This window comes from Parasteatoda tepidariorum, chromosome 3 (genome assembly GCF_982258835.1).
Source record: "Parasteatoda tepidariorum strain Cologne lab strain chromosome 3, Ptep-v5.0, whole genome shotgun sequence".
Taxonomy (NCBI): Eukaryota; Metazoa; Arthropoda; class Arachnida; order Araneae; family Theridiidae; genus Parasteatoda; species Parasteatoda tepidariorum.
In genome coordinates this window covers 20,679,940-20,698,639 of record NC_141757.1, presented here as the reverse complement: position 1 = coordinate 20,698,639, position 18,700 = coordinate 20,679,940, and positions in this window count along the sequence as shown.

Here is an 18,700-nt window from a genome sequence, read left to right as displayed (position 1 = left end):
TTTTACGATGTTTTCTTTAAGATCTATGTTTTATGACATTTTAAGTTACACATAGTATCCTAACTTAATTTTTTTTAAAAATCTGTTTGAAAATCAAGACGGAAACTAACTTATTTCCTTCTATGACACGCTATTGGTGGAAGTGTGCGAACTGTTGCCATGGATAAAGAGTTTTGCTCTGAGTCACTAACAGCCCGTATCGATCATCAGTTGTGGATCTATTGCGAAGGATTTTCTTTCCGCGTTTATGAGTTGGAGTAATAAATGTGAATCTACATCTGGTGTGATTGATGTAAAATTGGTTAAATAAAGAGGCTAATGGGCCATTAATGCTGTATCTGATTACCCGAGATGTGCGTGCGAATGTTTAGAAATTACACGTAAATGACCTCTCACACTGCATCTGATTGCGCTAGACCAGGGGTTTCCAACTTACATGAGGCCGGTCAAATGGCGGGCTGCAACTTTATCAAAATTTTATATAGGACTCTTTTATGTTTGAAGGAACATTAAATATTACTGTAAGATTTTTATCAAGTTGTTCAAAAAAAAGTAATTGGCAATTGAAATGGGCTAGAGGTGGCGTAAAACAGAACTCTCTTCCCTATGAAAACACTTTGCATGCTTTTTCTCATTAGCGAATGCAGAGTCTTAGAAGGAAGTACGTTAGTTTCTGTTTTGATTTTCAATTATATTAGAAACTTTTAGGTTCGGAAACTATGTGAAACGGAAAACTACATTGATCATAGTTCCAAAAGAAAGCGTTGTGGAAATTTAAAAAAAAATATTTATGACAGTTAAATACGAAAAATATTAAGGTAATAAAATATCGTAATAAATTAATGTAATTAAAATATCATAGTACATTCCTGTACAACTGAGAAGGGGGGAGATTCGAGACATTGAACAGGTCTTCTTTTCAGATGGGGTATTTGAGCGTTGCAATGACCAAAAGACCATTTGTGTGTGACTTTAAGTATGCAAAAAACTCATTCCTCACAGTTTCTCGTTCGCATTCGATTTTTTTTGCTTTATGTTCGGTAAAACTGGCTCTCAAGCAATTGCGGGAATCATATTCGAATTCGGGTGTGAAAAATTTTCGCATTCAGTAAAAGTGGCCCTTTGAGAGTATAAAAACTGTTTGACCCGTTCACCCTACTTGCGAAAAATTTGCATACACAAATTACAAAATTACAAATGAATATAAATGAATATCTTTAGAACAACTTAGCCGATATTTAATAAAGAATCTCAAAATAGAAAAGAGAACTTCAGTTTTTTTTTCACCCTAAAATTTGTTATTTACCATTTTATTAAAGATTAAATATTTTAAAGATTTCAAATATCAAACAGAAGATTAAGAAATAACTAAAACCTTTTTCTCATTCAATTACTTCTTTCTTGCTATTTCTAACAAAATTTTAGAAATTTTTTAATCTTAATCTTAACAAATTTTATCCCTAAAATAATACATAATTTTTCAAAAAATTGAATGTCGAATATATTTTGGTATTATAGATATAAGAGTAAAAATATCTTTTTGTCTTAGAAAGTAAAAGGGGAAATTTTCGCATTTTTAAAGATGAACAGAAAAATAAAAAAATAATAAAAATGCTTCTTAATTATGCATCTAAAGTAATCAACTACTTGATGAAAATTTCAAAAAACGATTATATTGTAAAAGTTTTAGTTCTTTCAAATATCTAATAGAAAATTGTACAACGGATGAAAAATAAGTAGGGGAGAGTGGGGTCAATTGTAACATTTTTTACTTAACTATTTTTAACTAACAAAAAATCCAATATATTATTAGTATTAATTGACAGACGAGTAAAGCAGACTATCCTCTGCTAGAAAAAAAAATAAAAACCGTTTTTTAAATGTTATTATATTAGTTATTAACAATTTTTGACAGTCGTGCGCTTGTTACAATTGTCCCCACTTACGGGGTCAGTTGTAACAGTTCATAAATTCAACTGAAACATAGTTAATTATACATATTATCATAGTTGTGATATACTTTTTTATTGATCAAAATAGTTGTGATATTTTAGGAGTAAAAATAATAATGAGCAGAGATCTAAAGGGTTGAACTTTTAACTTTAAGGGGTTAAAAATTTTAATTTATGCTGTGAATGGTGACAAATAAAATAATGCAGATGCAACATAATATAAATGATATTGGAAACTATTGGTGGTTCTTAAAGAGTTAAATAATAGTTTGTAAACATAAGATTATTTATTTTCAGCTGTTACAATCGTCCCTTTACTTATTGTTACAATCGTCCCAAAGACGCCATTTCAGCTTCATTTGTTAAAAACAATGCTAGCTAATTAACAAAACTAATCTTCTTTTTTTTTCAAATGTTAATTAAGGTGTCCACTTACATATTCGGTTAATAATTTTTATTTGTTTAAACAAAATTACTTTGTTACAATATAATATTCTAATACCAAAAAAAGTACTTACGCAACGTGAAAATATCTTTTGTGATGTAACTCTTTCAAAAGTACATAAAAATGGTTGCCAGCAGGGGTGTACATGTAGATTTATTAAGTACACCTTGTGCGCCACCTAGGAACCAAATCTTTTGCTCTGTTACAATCGTACCCTGTTACAATTGACCCCACTCTCCCCTATACAATTTATAATAATTCTTATTTATATTATATACGATTTAGTTATAGTAATCTTAGTTATTTATTATGTACTAATCTCAATTATAACTCGCCAATTTTTTTAAAAGAAAAATTGCAAAATTTTATAAAAAAACGAGTTTTTCTTTAAACTATGATGCATTTTTTCTCTAGATATTTTGAAAATATTTAAAGATAATTAATATAAAAGTTAATAAAAACACGGCAATAATTATATTAAACATATTATGGCTTAGAATACGCAAAAATTTGGAACAAAAAAATGTTTTAGTTTTTTTTAAAAGTTGTGCAAGATTATTATGGATTTTATTATAAGTTCGATTTATTATATGAAATACAGTGGAGCATCGTTTATACGACGCCGAAGGGACCACCGAAAAACGTCGTATAAACGATAACGTCGTATAATCGATTTTTACTTCTAAAACTGAAACTAACTCTGTTTTCAGTTAATTTTAATGTTTAACGTGTTGATTTACATAAATTTCTAAATTAGACAAAGCGAAACAAACAAATAACCAAAGAAGAGAAATTGCAGTGAGCAATTTGAATGTATGATACCTTTAATTATATTTTCTTGCTATTTGTCTCTACAATGCTTTGAATAGCGAGTTGAACTTACTGCTTTCTATGATACAATTTTGGATTTCTAATCATGGCCAAATCTAATGGCTGAAACGCACTTGTGCAATTTGCAGGAAAAAGGAGAGCTTTTACATTTTCCGAAATAATTAGTATCGATGGGTGCGCTGGACATTGGTCAATGAATAGCAAAATTTTTCGTTTTTGCCTCTTCATAACATTGTCTAGTTTTTTCAGTCATCTAGTAAAAATTACGGTCGTCATCCAAGCATTCTTGTTGGCACCCTTTTCTGTATCATTCATGTTGGCAAATTCCGCCCTTTTTTAAAATACACAAGAAAAAATAAAAAATTAAATAAACGTGAACAAAATCTAAAAACCGACGTATAACCGATTTTGTGCGTCGTATAAACGATATATTTTTACATTAAAATGAATAGGAATGACTTGGGACCACACTAAAACGTCGTATAAATGTAAACGTCGTATCAGTGATCGTCGTATAAACGATGCTCCACTGTAATAGATTTGTGTTGTTGTTGTTCATTTACGTTGCACTAGAGCTGCACAATGAGCTATTGGCGACGGCCTGGGAAACATCCCTGAGGATGATCCGAAGACATGCCATCACAATTTTGATCCTCTGCAGAGGGGATGGCACCCCCGCTTCGGTAACCCGACGACCTGCACGCGAAGTCGAGCACTTTACGGTAGAACGGTTTAGCGAGGACTAATACCGCACACCCTCGTCCCTACGCAGATTGATCCAAGTGGTCACCCACCCGCACACTTACCGCAGCCAGTGATGCTTGTCTTCGGTGATCTACTGGGAACCGTGTCTTAACGATCAGTCCACTGCGGGACAATAGATTTGTGAGAGAAAAAATTATGTCTATATTAGTTGTTGTTGTTCATTTACGTCGCACTAGAGCTGCACAATGGGATATTGGTGACGGTCTGGGAAACATCCCGGAGGATGATCCGAAGAGATGGAGCAGTAATCGGAGCAGTAATTCAACAATTTGAAGACAATGGATGGAAACCTATCGCATTTTACTCTAAAAAATTAAACGAAGCGCAAAAGCATTACAGCACTTACGATAGAGAACTGCTAGGAATTTATCTCTCCATCAAACACTTCAGATATTTACTGGAAGGAAGAACATTTAAAATATTCACAGACCATAAACCCATAATTTTTGCATTTAAACAAAAACCAGAAAAAGCATCACCTCGTCAACTTAGACATTTACAATACATTTCAGAATTTTCAACTGATATACAACACATTGAAGGTCGAGACAACATCGTTGCAGATACTTTATCTAGAATTGACGAAATTTCTTTGATTGACTACGATAAAATAGCAATTGAACAAAATATGGATAAAGAATTTCAAAATTTAAGGACATCACCAACTTCCCTGAACTTCAAGCAGTATCCGCTACCTTCGGGAAAGTCTTTGTGGTGTGAAACTTCAACGAATAGCATTAGACCGTATATTCCTGAAATGTATCGCATGAAAATATTTCAGCAAATGCATGGCGTATCCCATCCTGGCATTAAATCATCTGTAAAGCTCTTAACGTCAAAATTTATCTGGCCAAATATCCGTAAAGATGTGCAGCTTTGGACTCGATCTTGCATGGCTTGCCAAAAGAATAAAGTAAATCGACACACCAAATCAAGTTTCGGTGAATTCCAACTTCCTTCAGAAAGGTTTAGTGACGTCCATATTGATCTCATTGGACCCCTACCACCATCAAATGGAAATATTTACTGTCTTACTTGTATTGACCGTTACTCTAACTGGATGGAAGTGATTCCGTTAAACAACATGTCGGCAGAAACAGTTGCCAAAGCGTTTTATTCTAATTGGATTTCAAGATTTGGTACCCCATGTCGTCTTGTTACAGATCGTGGAGCGCAATTTAGTTCTGAGCTGTTCACCGCCTTATCTAAAATGTGTGGAATAAAATTACAACATACAACTGCTTATCATCCACAGGCTAATGGGAAGGTCGAACGCCTCCACAGATCTATTAAGACAGCGTTAATGGCACACAATAACCTAGCCTGGAGTGAAACACTTCCTACTGTTCTTCTTGGATTACGCACAGCTATGCAAGAAGATGCAACATACACCATTTCTCAAATGGTCTATGGACAAAATATACGATTACCTGGAGAATTCTTCGAAGAGAACATAACTCCAACCACACCTGATGGTTTTGTCAGGCAGCTTAAAAAAACTATGGAAGAAATGGGACCAAGAACAGTGTCAAATAAATATGTCCAGAAAATATTTGTCCCTAAAGATTTAAAAACAGCATCTCATGTGTTTATTCGCAAAGACAGGGTTAAAAAGCAATTGGAACCTCCATATGATGGTCCTTTTCAAGTCGTTGACAAAAAAGAAAAATATTTTACTGTAAAAATCAAAAACAGAGACGTTACAGTGTCTGTTGATAGATTAAAACCTGCATATTTCTTGCAAATACCAGACGTTACTACAGGACAATCTACAAAGACAATAAGACAACCTGCCGAACCTCCACCAGACTTACCTCCTGAAATAAAAAAACTTCCTGAAAAACAATCACGTATAGGACGGACAATTAAAGTTCCTGTGCGATTTCGAGACTAGCACTTATAAATATGTATCTATAATATTTTTTTGTAAATAGTGAGTTTGGAAATATTTGAGCATAAGTAACTGGTAAATACGATGCTCGTTCTAATATCATACTGTACCGTAACTTAGTTACTGGGAAGGGAGTACTGTTGTGGCTTATAGCTTACTCTGTAGCGCATAAGTATGTTTTGATTAGAGTTGTGGGTTGTGGCAACGTTGGTTGCGATGACAACTAAAAATGATGGAATGCAAGAGTTGCAGAAAAGCGATAAATAAAAATCTTTTGTAAAAATATCTGGACGTAGAATATTATTATATTAAATCCAAACAACATAAACGATACCATTAATATTGGCCTGTCTTGCTCCCAATACCATCACAATTTTGATCCTCTGCAGAGGGGATGGCACCCCCGCTTCGGTAGCCCGACGACCTGCACGCGAAATGTCTATATTAGAAAAAATAAAAGTATTCATGAAATATCTAGGTAAATGATTATAGTGTAAATAATGAAAAATCATAAAATATCTGGGTAAAAATTATCTTTGAAATCGGAAATCTGATTTACGCCACTCAGGTTCTCGTTCCCATCTTCTAGTTCGCATACGCGGTTTTTTGCATGCAACAAGAATGGCTTAATAAATCAAAACATTCGTTCAGCTTCCTTCTCATGCAATAATCTAATGTCATTAGTCAATACGATAAGGAAAGCATCGTAATCGAACTTTTCGTAGTTCTTTCTCTTTTATGCTTGTTTTTATTTGTTTGGTTGTGCATATTTCATCAGTTCAACAATTTTTTTAAGGTGCATGTTTGTCAAATATCAATATAGTAATTATTATTTTCAGACTTTTTTCCGCATATTACATAGAATGAATTAATAGCAACTAAGAACAGGTTAAATGTAATCTTTATGCGAGATTAAGCAATCCGGAACAAAGAACTACAGAACTCTACGACCTAGCTTCCTAAGATTCCGGAATTGATGTTTTAACTCCTAAAGTCGATAAATTCTCTGAGTTATAAGGTATTTATTTTGAACTGATATACACGGTTTTAAGTAACTTGGACTTGGAAAGAATTGAAATAATGGAACTTCACGAGCTCCAAAAGATGATTTCCATTATACATGATAAAAAACCTAGATGCCGTGGAAATCTACGTGTAAAAGTGCTCTTAAAGTCAACTCATGATTATGTCAGGCGAAGTCTGCTTGACGATCAGTTAGGAAACTCTGAAAGTTTAATGACATTGTTGCGAAATTCTGGAACTGTGAGAGAACCAATGTCTCCTGTAAATGCTGCACACGAAACAGACCATTCTATGATTAGTGATCATATACGCTCTGTAGAAAATACCGATACTGATTCAATGGATTGTGACTCAACTTATGTGGAAAATGATCAGGAATTACAGTGTTTTGGTAGTACTAATCAGAATATGAAACAAGATTCAGAAAATAGTCTTACTACAATTGAAGCTTTTGCCGAAAGTAACATTAATTGTAATCAGTCTTTAAGTAATATTCCTATCCAATCTGTTGTTTCAGACATGTCTGAGTGTGGTGGCGCCTTCAGGAACAGTAACAAGAATTCTGTCAGAAATAATTGTATTAACCCAAAAGAAAAGTATTATAAACTGATTAAAGTATTAAGAAAAATCACAAAACATTGGGAACTGTTGATAATAAAATCGAAAAGTGATAAATCATGCTTAAAATACAACTGTCATTGTGTTAAGAGAACAAGGAAGTTGAAGAAGTTGCTATTGGAGAGTAAAATTTGTTTTAAAGCAGATTTTGAGAACCAAAGTTTTACTCAACAGCAAATAATTCAAATGTATGCCAGAATAATTAAGAAAATGTTAAAGCAATGTGATGAGATTATTAAACGGAAATGAAAAAAGAAAAAAAAATAGAAATTAAATAATATTTAATTTTTTGGTGGGTTGTTGACCAGGGGTGAAATATTTTTGATTTAATTCGATCTTAAAAAAATATTATTGAAATTGAGATAAAAATTATAAATAATAACATTAATACGGTGTTCATTCTAGACTTTAAAATGGGCATGGCACTAGAAGCTGAAAAGGGCACTATTTCCCAATTAAAATTGATTCACAATTAAAATTGATTTCTCAGTTAAATTCACTCATACTATAAAAAATTAGTTTTGAAATGAGCATTATTCCCAAATTTTGAAAATGTTACATGTCGTAATAACAACTTATTAAACATATGGGGATTTTAAAAATGATGTCAAAATGAATGAAAATTTTTTTCCCCTGGAAAGGGATGCCCAGCAAACCTAGAATGAACCCTGACTAATAAAAAGTCCATGCTTCAAACATCTGTTTATCAGGCAACAACAATTGAACAAAGTGGGAAAAACAGTTTTTTTTTTCATGTAATAAAAGAAAGGTGAATGTGTAAGAAAAGAATTAACTATAATTTTTTACTGTTCACTCAATTAGAATTATTATTTTTTTTCCTTCACACCGGAAAAACTTATAAGATAAATAAGTTTTTTTTTTCTGTTAAAGTTTTATTTCATATTTAGGTATCCTATTTGTTATAGTTCAGGGTTCTCACATCTTGGAAAAAATAAGTGGTTGCTAAGATTTTTCAAGACAACTGAAAAATGCTTAAGTTTACCTTACATTTGTGAAATGTGAAATTATTTAAGAGTTATTTTTTAAACCCATTATATTTTCCTTTCAAATTAAATATTTATTGATAGATTAAAGCATCCGTCTATATCACACTTTCACAACCATTTTAAAAAATTTTCTAGACCGTGGGAATCCAATAATTAAACAATCATGTATTTCATAGTTCATATATAGTTCATTCACCAAGAGTTGGCGCTTCGCTATCATCACGTGGTATCCGACGATACTATTTCTCTATTTTTAGGAGAAGGATATGAACAATCCAGAACAAGGTTGCTGTTTGGCGATCGTATGACAAAAATATTTATTGCTTAATCCTTATGTGCATTTTTTAACATTAAATGTTTCATAAATTTTATGACATTTCTCTCTTTTGAGTGAATAGTCAGTCCTTATTGAGGCATTTCACTGCAATATATTTAAGTAGCTAGAGTAGCGAAAGGTACAATAGCACTTATAAAGTGAAGTAAGCGACTGAAAAAGAGTTTACTGTTTGCGTTTGGCACGCAAAAGGGTTCTCCCAATTTTTAAGCTCGGAGACATTTCTTCGCTTACGCCAGCTCTGAAATGAACTCTTCGTCCAAGGAGGTGGAACATTTTTTTTGTTGATATGCATTTTTTTTGTTGTTGGTTTATGGCATTTTTTGTTGTTGATATTTCTCTCTTTTCAGTGAGTTTGTCTTTTTTGAGACATTTTGCTGGGAAAACAGTAATTTTTAAATTAAAAGTATAATAACAGATTATAAAGGGAAGTAAGTGACTAAAAAAGTTCACTGTTTGTGTTTGGCTTGCATAAAGGGTTGGCTTACTTTCACATCGAAAATATTTTTCCTCTTTCTCCTGCTCTGAAATTAACCTTTCGCCCAAGGAGGTGGAACCAAATGCCAACTCCTGATGAACAAACTATACCTATTAATTTAGGTACTTATCAGTTATAGTTATAGGCCCTGCGATTTGGCAGTTGCTGTTCCCAACATGAATATTGATCCTATAACTGATAGGTATGATTTTTAATCTAAGAATATATTGTCAAATAATTTTGATATTTAACAATATATTATGATATATTCCCAATCTTAGTATTCAATATTTATTTTTTTAATAGGTTAGTATTTTTCCCAAAATAAAATGTATCAATTCTCAAAATAATATCTTACTAAAAAATTGTTATGTTTTAATGATTGTGATATTATTATATTTGATAATTATAGCTATCAATAATGATTGGGGTATTATTGTTTTTGATATTCATTTTTGTACTTAATGCAATATCATATATTTGATACAACTATATTATTGGTGGCTAGTGACCTGTACAAACCAGAATCTGGTTGTGTTCCTATGTTTTGGTGAACTTGCTTTGTGAACCCTATAACTAATAGGTACCTTAATTTACATTAAATATATTTTTTAAAATTTTTATGGAATATACATATTTTTTTAAAATAGATTTTAGGTCAAATATTCATAGAGTTTTTTAAATAATAGTTTTTGAAATATTAAATATTTTAAAACCACATTTAGTTATTTTTCTTAAATCATCCCTGTGTGTTACCAATTTGACTGTCTAATGTATAATCATTATGAGGATAATGAAGAACTTTAATGTGCCTTAAATTAACTTTTACTGTGCCAAAGTTATTGGTAAAAATATATTTACGTACATATTTCAGAGAAATAAACTAATATATTCGAAGGTTGTTATATATATCTTTAATTTCAGAATGTTATATATTTTCTCCAATTTTCAATTCTCATGTTATTCGTCTATGTGATGTAGTGAAATCTGTACTTATTTTATAGTTTGATATCAAGATCTATTGATGATCTTATATTTTTGTTTTCGGCCTGACTGTATAAATATATACGTTTGGAAATATTTTATTTATATTTGTGTAATAAACAATTTTGCACATTAGATAATTATTAGCCATTATGATCAGCTGTCTGAACATTAAAATAATTTTTTATGTTTTTATTCAAAGGTTTATGAAATAAAAAGAGAAAGCAAAAATCAGGCATAAAGCAGGTAAATACTACAATTCCAAAGGAAAGTTGTGCAATGCAGCAGAAATTCCATAAGAAAATTGAAACGTACAGAAAATTTAAAAATTAAACAATGAAAACATAAAAATAACAACCAAAGCTGATGTTATCGGGGTTCCAATCTCCGGGACTCATAAAAACACAAAACCTTTACTATCAAGAGCAAGACATATGTCTAAAAATTGCTCTCTCTGTACCCTGAAAATTTTGTAAAAAGTTCAGGAAAAGAAAAAAAAAAAAAAAAAAAAACACATAATACAAAAGTTTTACTACTACTTTTAAGTAGGTTTTTTCAACCATTTTCCTTTTTTTATTAGTTTATGCAATTTACTTTTGTATTTCTTTTCTCTTTTCCTGAAATTTTCCCAAAACCTTTGGGATACAAAGAGAGCAATTTTTAGACATTTGTGTGTAATAAATACATAAAAGGTTTTGTATTTGTATGACTTCCGAAGACAACATCAGTTTCGGTTTTTATTATAATATTTTTATTGTTTTCTTCTTTACAATTTTCTATAGGTTTATGAACAAACTTGTAACATCAGTACTCTGAAGGAGGATATAGTTTACTTAAAAGGGGAAAGGTGATGACATAAGGGTTGGGGTGTTCAGTGCAGTAGAAAATACCATATCCATATTCCACAGGACTTCGTATAATAGGTCCTGAAGGTAAACAAACATCAAAACATCCTTATTGAGTAAGAAATAACAAATAAACTATAATTAACCTCAATTTCATTCAATAACATAAATACACGTGCATACCTGCCAAGTATCCTGTTTTTTAATGGAGACTCCTGTATTTTATGACTATCTCCTGTTTACTCCTATATTCTCAAATTTCTCCGTATTTGTTGAAGAAATATTTAAAACAAATTTGGCTATAAAATATCTGCTGATGGCAAAAATACTTCTCTTATTCCTCAACAGATGGTGCTATTGTCAGTACTGCAGCAGGTTGAGTGTTTATAGTTTGAGAAATTATAAATAATGATTTTAAAAAATCTTCTTTAGATTTATATACATATTTTTTACTGTAATTTTGTAAGTACTGTAATTTCCATACGTAAGTGCTTATATTATTTTCAATTTGGAATTTCTCTTTTTGACTTATATGATTATGCATGACGTATCAAAACTTAACTCGTAGCCTAAAAATCTCGCTAGTAAAATCTCCGTTATTTTATTTTTCCAATGTTGGCAGGTATGCAGGTGGTTTGCTGATAGCGATTTTGGCAACTATTGTTTCAGATTTCTACCTGGTTTTTAAAATCTTGATATTTTAATACAGTGTTATAACATACTACGAATTCCGAATCAATAATTTTATTTAATTATTACTTGGCCTACTCTATTAGCGACAATTCCATTGTGGATCTGTGTGATTTTCCCGATTTTATAAAATATTTTTTTACATGGTTTTAAAAATCTCACGTTTTAATACGATACTTTGTGCAGCAAAGTTTGAATTGCGCATTTGAAGAATCACTTTCTTACATATTCAAATATTGAAAAGTCACCCTCAATCACTGGAGAATTTATGTCAGTCATGGCGACGGATTTTCATTGAACTATGAACTATAACATAGAACTATTTAACAACTTTGTTAAATGATTTTTTTTAATGCTACATTATCATACGTGGAAATTTCAAATTGCGCATATTAAGAGTCACTTTTCTATGCTGTGGATTATTGAAGATTCGCCTGTAAAACCACATGATGGTTTTATCAATTGCATTTTTGTTGCTACCATGGATATTCAGAAGGTTGTTGAAATCTTGATTTTTTAATACTACTTTTATATTACTTATATCAAAATAGTTGTTAACAAAATTATTTTATCATGTCTAAGCAATGGTATATTCTTGATGAAGACTGGTTAAAACGCTTAATCAAAAAAAACAAAAAAAAAAACAAATTCCTAAATTATATTTTACACAATTTTTTACTAGGTGAAGCCAACGGATGAAAGTGAAGTTTGCGTTTTTGATCATAAAAATATCTTTAATAATTATTTTGTTAAAAATCTTTCACAAGCAAAGGATAAGAAGATTAGCTTAGTTTTTGTAGAAGAGGCATGAAACATTTTCCAAAAATATGATCTAATATTTAAATAGCATATCCTTAACATAATTAAAAAAAAAAAAAAACCTGACAAATATGTAAAAAGTTTTAAAATAAATAAAAAATTAAATTATTTTTATGGATTTTATTGAAAACAAGTAAATTTTTCTTTTAATGGATAAAGTGGTTGTTTTAAACCAATTTTACATTTTTATTTTGTTTTCTATTAAATTGTTACAGAAATCTACTTGCTCAATAATCACTTTTTTTATAATTAATGATGGAATTTAAGTCAGTTTAGACATTTCTGTTACGATATAGTAAGCTAAATAATCAGATTTATGTTTTCATTATTCACATCAAAAGAAAGCTGATCTTGAAATCCAGATGCCTAATATTTTTATTGCTATGAAAATATTGTCTTATAAAAATCATGAAATAAGAGTTTAATACTTTGACAATAAGAACTAAGCTTAAAATATTACTCTTTCTTCTTTATTAACTAGTAGTAAATGCAGTTTTTACAGCTAAGAATTGCAATTTCTAGTATTATTCATTTGAATTGCCAAAAAGTTTATTATTTTTGATTAAACTTTGGCGTTTTTTAGTATTTTCTAAATATTTTGTAAAAAATTCAAATCATAATACAACAGTTTGATTATAAGTTAAGCATAGCTTTACACTTAAGTGATCAGTGAGTCTGCTGGACTTAAGACTTTCATGCATGTAGGTGTTTTGAATCAATTCTAATTAAAAGCCTTGATGGTTGAAGCATAACTCCTCTTAATTTAAAATTCTTTTTTTTTCTATTAAAAGCTAAACAATATTATGAATATTAATAATAATAAATGGATAAAGAGGTTGAGAATTCATATTTTAAATTAGGATCTGATTTTAATAAAATGTCATCCAAAATTATGGAAATCGTGTGTTCTAAGAACTTGTAATTTTCAGAATAGAAAAATCACTGAACCTATTTCATGTATATAAATGTTTTAATTTATTTTTATTTAATAAGACAATAAATTTTTTCATCATTGCAATAACCTTTATATTTAATAACAAAAGAAAATTATCGAAAGATCAAAAACAGGAGTTTTGGGTACAATTCAGGGTTTGAAAAAACCCGGGGATTTTGAAAAAAGGTTTTATTGAAAAAACCCGGGGAAAATTGGGTTTTATTTGAAAAAACCCGGGGAAAATTGGGTTTTTTCATTTAGTGCTCATAAATTTTACTGTGAAAATATTTTTATTTATTAAATAGTATTGTATAAGTAAACACTAAAATTTCATCTGACTTTTACCTGTAATAAAATTAAACTGGAATAAATATTTAATGGTCTTCAATGTTTTTATAATACGATTAATAGAAAGTGAAATTAAAATTATGTATAATTATAAAGAGTATCAGTTACTTGTCCCTTTTTTCAAATATTTAGATAAATATATGCATTTTAACTTTATAGTTTCAAAAAACAAATTAATCTTAAAATTATTAAGAAGCATATATAAAAAGTTATAGCTCATTTTTTTAAAATCAGATAATAAAACTTTAAATTTGTTTATTGTTGTTTAATGTATCACTTAATAAATTTTTGTTTGTTTGATTTCAATATTTTTAAACATGATTAAAAGAAACAAAATAAATTGTATTCAAATGAAATCTTAAAAATATTTAAAAAATCTTAAAAGTAATATTTTAATTTTTAACTGTTTTTTAATTGTGATAAACTTTCTCCAAATAGTTAAAAATTGTCAGCAGATGTTAAGAGTTAACTTAAAAAAAAGGTCAATTTTTTCCTTTATTATTATTATCATACAACAGATTCAAAGTGTCTACATTTCTCTCTTAGATGGCAATACACTTTTACGAGTTTTGTAGCTTTATCTATTCCTAATCTATTTCGAAGTTTACTCTTCACCAAACCGAAAGTTGAAAAGTGTCTTTCGATAGAGACAGAAAATGCTGGTGCTGAGTGCAAAGAAAAAAGAATTGACAGAAATTTTGTGGAAGCTAGGAATTTTATTTATTTACTTATTTATTTATTTTTTTGCCATAATTTTCCACTATTTTTTGATGAAAACTGTTCAATAACAGTGTCAAGCATCATTGATTTTGGAAAGTATTCAGGATCGGAAATTTTGGATGCCATAACACGTGGCAGAAATTCTGGATGATTCTTAGAAAGACAGCTTTCTGCTAATTGGTCTTGTTCATCATTTAAAAATTGTCCCCTTGTTTCGGGATCCAGGATGCATATACTGATAAATGATGTGGCTGAACAGCCTGATCTTTTAACAAAATGTTTATGGGATTCTAATTCATCACACGATAGTAAGTTAATTCATATTTCAACAGGTTCTGAAATTGAAATGTTTTCTGGTTGAAGCTTTTTTAAAGCTTCAGAAACAATTGATATCTGTTTTTCCCAATTGATAGTTTATTGGTAAAGCCCAACATTATTTAATTTTTTTGACATATAAAATTGTTCAAGAACAATCTCTTCATATTTATGGTAATTATTGGCAAAAGTTTTAACGCGCTCACAATATGAATTCCACCTAGTATCATTGGTCATCAAGCAGTTTTTTTCATTTGCGCATCCATGTGCTTGATGCACATTTCTAAAATATTTGTTAACTTCAACGATATGTCCAATGATAGTATTAGAAGATACTTCTTTTTGAACCAAATTTAAAAAAAAAAAACAATTTGTGAAAAAAACCACCAAGTGGGTTTTTTCAAAGTGGGCCCACTTGGGGAACCCTGGTTATATGTATTTTATATTAAGTTTAAATGGCGCATTATCACTAATACATATTTGAATCTTCTTTATTTTTAAGTACATTACGTTTCATAATTTTTTAACTCAAGAATTATAAAATATAAATGCAGTAATATAAAAGGAACAAGTTTATTAATCTTTTTGTTTTCACACACATTTATTTACTATTTTTATTAAACATATGGATATTACCCATTATAAAATAATAATCTGTAAATATTTATAATCAGTAAAAACTAAAATTTCATCTGACTTGAGTTAAATAAAAAACTGAAATAAATATTTAATGGTCTTACATGTTTCTATAATAAGATTAATAGAAAGTGAAATTAAAACTACGTATAATTATAAAGAGTATCAGTTACTTGTCCCATTTGTTTTCAAATAATTAACCCTAGAAAAGGATTTCATTTTTAGATAAATAATTTTAAAAAGTTCTCCTATAAAAAGTTTTAGCTTTTTTTTTTCTTAAGCTAGAAAATAAAACTGTTTAAATTTGTTAATGTATCACTTGGTAAAAAAAGAAAAAAATTGTTTCTTTTCAATTTTTTTTTAATATATTATATTATTATATTACCTGTATGTATTATATTACCTGTTTATTAATATATAAAGCATGCAACTATAGTTGAAAAATTGATCTTTTCAGACTATATTATTTAAATTTTTATTTGATTTAATATCATTAAAATATTACTTTTTTGAAAAAACCCACTTGAAGTTTTCAATAGCACCTACTATAAAAATTATATGAATATTTGAGTTTCTTTTACTTTACTAATATTAAAAACTTAATCATATAAATCATGCAACTCTATTTGACAAATTTATGCTGCACAATAAATTATATAAAAATAAATGTGAAACAATAAGTTCTAGTAAAAAAAAATTTTTTTTTGAAAAAACCCACTTATCGTTCCAAGTGGGTTTTTTCAAGGTGGGCCCACCCAATAAAACCCGGGCGGGTTTTTTCAAAGTGGGCCCACTTGGCGAACCCTGGTACAATTTGAAGTGTACTTATTTGTATTTTCTATTCTTACTCATCAATAATGTATTTCTCAATGCAAAATTTAAATCTTATAAATATTAAATTAATATCTTATAAATATCAATTAAAGGAGTTGTAACATCAACTCCTTTTTCCAACAGAAATTGTGTAACACATAAAATTTAAAGGATCATAACTGAACAGTTACGAAACATACAAAAATATTTTTTTAACCCTCTCAAAAATGTGAAAAAAAAGTTTCTTTTAAGATTATTGTTATTCGACTGTATAATATAATACCTAAAAAAACTAAACTCAGTTGTGCGCCAGCCCATAGACGGCCAAGGCCTACTGTGCCCATCTCAGTTTCTTGACCTTGGGCTCTGGGGTGCAGGAGCAGATGTTCCGGTCAGGTGGTCAGCCGAACAAGGAACCCCCAGTGTTTAGTTCCCAAGCATGCTTGGTACTCATTTATTGACCCAATGAAGGTATGGAAGGCTAAGTCGACCTTGCCCGGCCCGAGGATCGAACCCAGGACCTGTGGCATGGGAGCGTGAAGCGCTACCACTCGGCCACCGGGCGGCACAATATAAGACCTAACTTATAAATATTTCTTCACAATTAAATTTAAAATAAAAACATTTATTTAAAAAAAATGTAAATCGTAGAAATTTAAATTATTGCTAATTCCAACAATTTTTTTTATTTACTCTTTAGTATAAAAATGTTTATAAATATTTAATTAAATGCTTATAAATATTAAATGCAGAAAATATTAATGCAAGCTTTAAAACATTTGCATTGCAGAGAATTTTGTGTTACATAGATCATTTCATGTATCATTAAGCATACCTGTTAAACGTCACAATTTACAGAGTACACAAAAGTTCGGAAACCGTAAAATATCTTGAGAATTATACGAGATTGAAAAAGTAAAAATAGACTTTCAATATTTTTTTAAAAGCTATCCTATTATACCTAACTAGATCTCCCATCCCTGAGCAAAGTGTTGGAGGCATTTTTTAAATCTTATATATGGTGCCCTATTTTTTAAAGCAGATTCGGATTCTTCAGAGAAAATTGACCCTATTTGACCTAGGGCTTTAGGCATTTTGCTTCACAAATGGCACTGCAACGAAAAAGTGTAAATATTGTAAAAATTGCAAAACTCAACACTCTGTGCCACAAAAGTTTTTGTGCTTTAGGCAGAATTGTGTTATAGAGCTCTCCTGCTGTAATACTTGTTAAAATTATTAGAATACAATTTTAAAATTATTTGTGTTTAATGTGCATAAACAGTGTAAAATTGTGCAAATAAGCATGAATGAATAAAACGAATCTAAATTAAATGGTGGATCGAGCCACAAATTAACCCATTTTATGAATATCTTGGTAAATTTTGAAATGCACGGTTTATAGTGAACGAAATGTTCGGTCCCATGCCTTGCTATAGGCGGATAATGTTGTTTTTTGTGGATGTAGTGAACCAAAAAAGTTAGGAAGTTGGATATAATGAACTTTTTTCTGTCTTCAACTGATTTTTTTTATAATAAATTTCGAAATTTCTACTTCAAAAAATATATATATACTGACAAAACCATCTATGGAGGGGAATGTAGCGATAAATATTTTTTCTTGTTTGATTCTTTTATCTCACTTTCCAATCCCTAAACAAACAAAGCAGATGTTTCCAACCCAGGCAGACGAGGTCAGTCAGATCAAATATGCATTTTATGTCAGAGGGAATGAGTAATTATTCATTATTGGTCAAAGGGTTGGACACTAATATGTGTCGATAAGGCCCTCATTTCAACTCCTTGTTCAGTTTAAAAAATTCTGCAAACAAGTGTCTCAAATTTAACTCGAACAGTAAACGTAAAACGTTCTCCATTGATGATAAAATGGGCATAATCAGAAAAATTGAAAATGGATGCAATCAAGCTGATATTTGCAGGGAATATAAACTATCCAAATCTGCAATTTGTAACATATGGAAAAATAGGCAATTAATAATTTCTGCTCATGAAAAGAATTTTGATGGCAGAAAAAAGTTGAGAAAAGCAGATCACAAGGATGTTGAAGAAGCATTACTGAAGTTATTCACCAATCGAAGTATCTGGACAACACAAATGTCGATGAATTTGCTAAGCGATTTTATGAGACTACTTTTATGTGCTCGAATGGCAGGCTAGACAGATTTAAAAAGTGGAATAACAGAAATTCAGGAAAAATTATCTGAGAGTCGGGAAGTTTTTCCATATCTGATGTT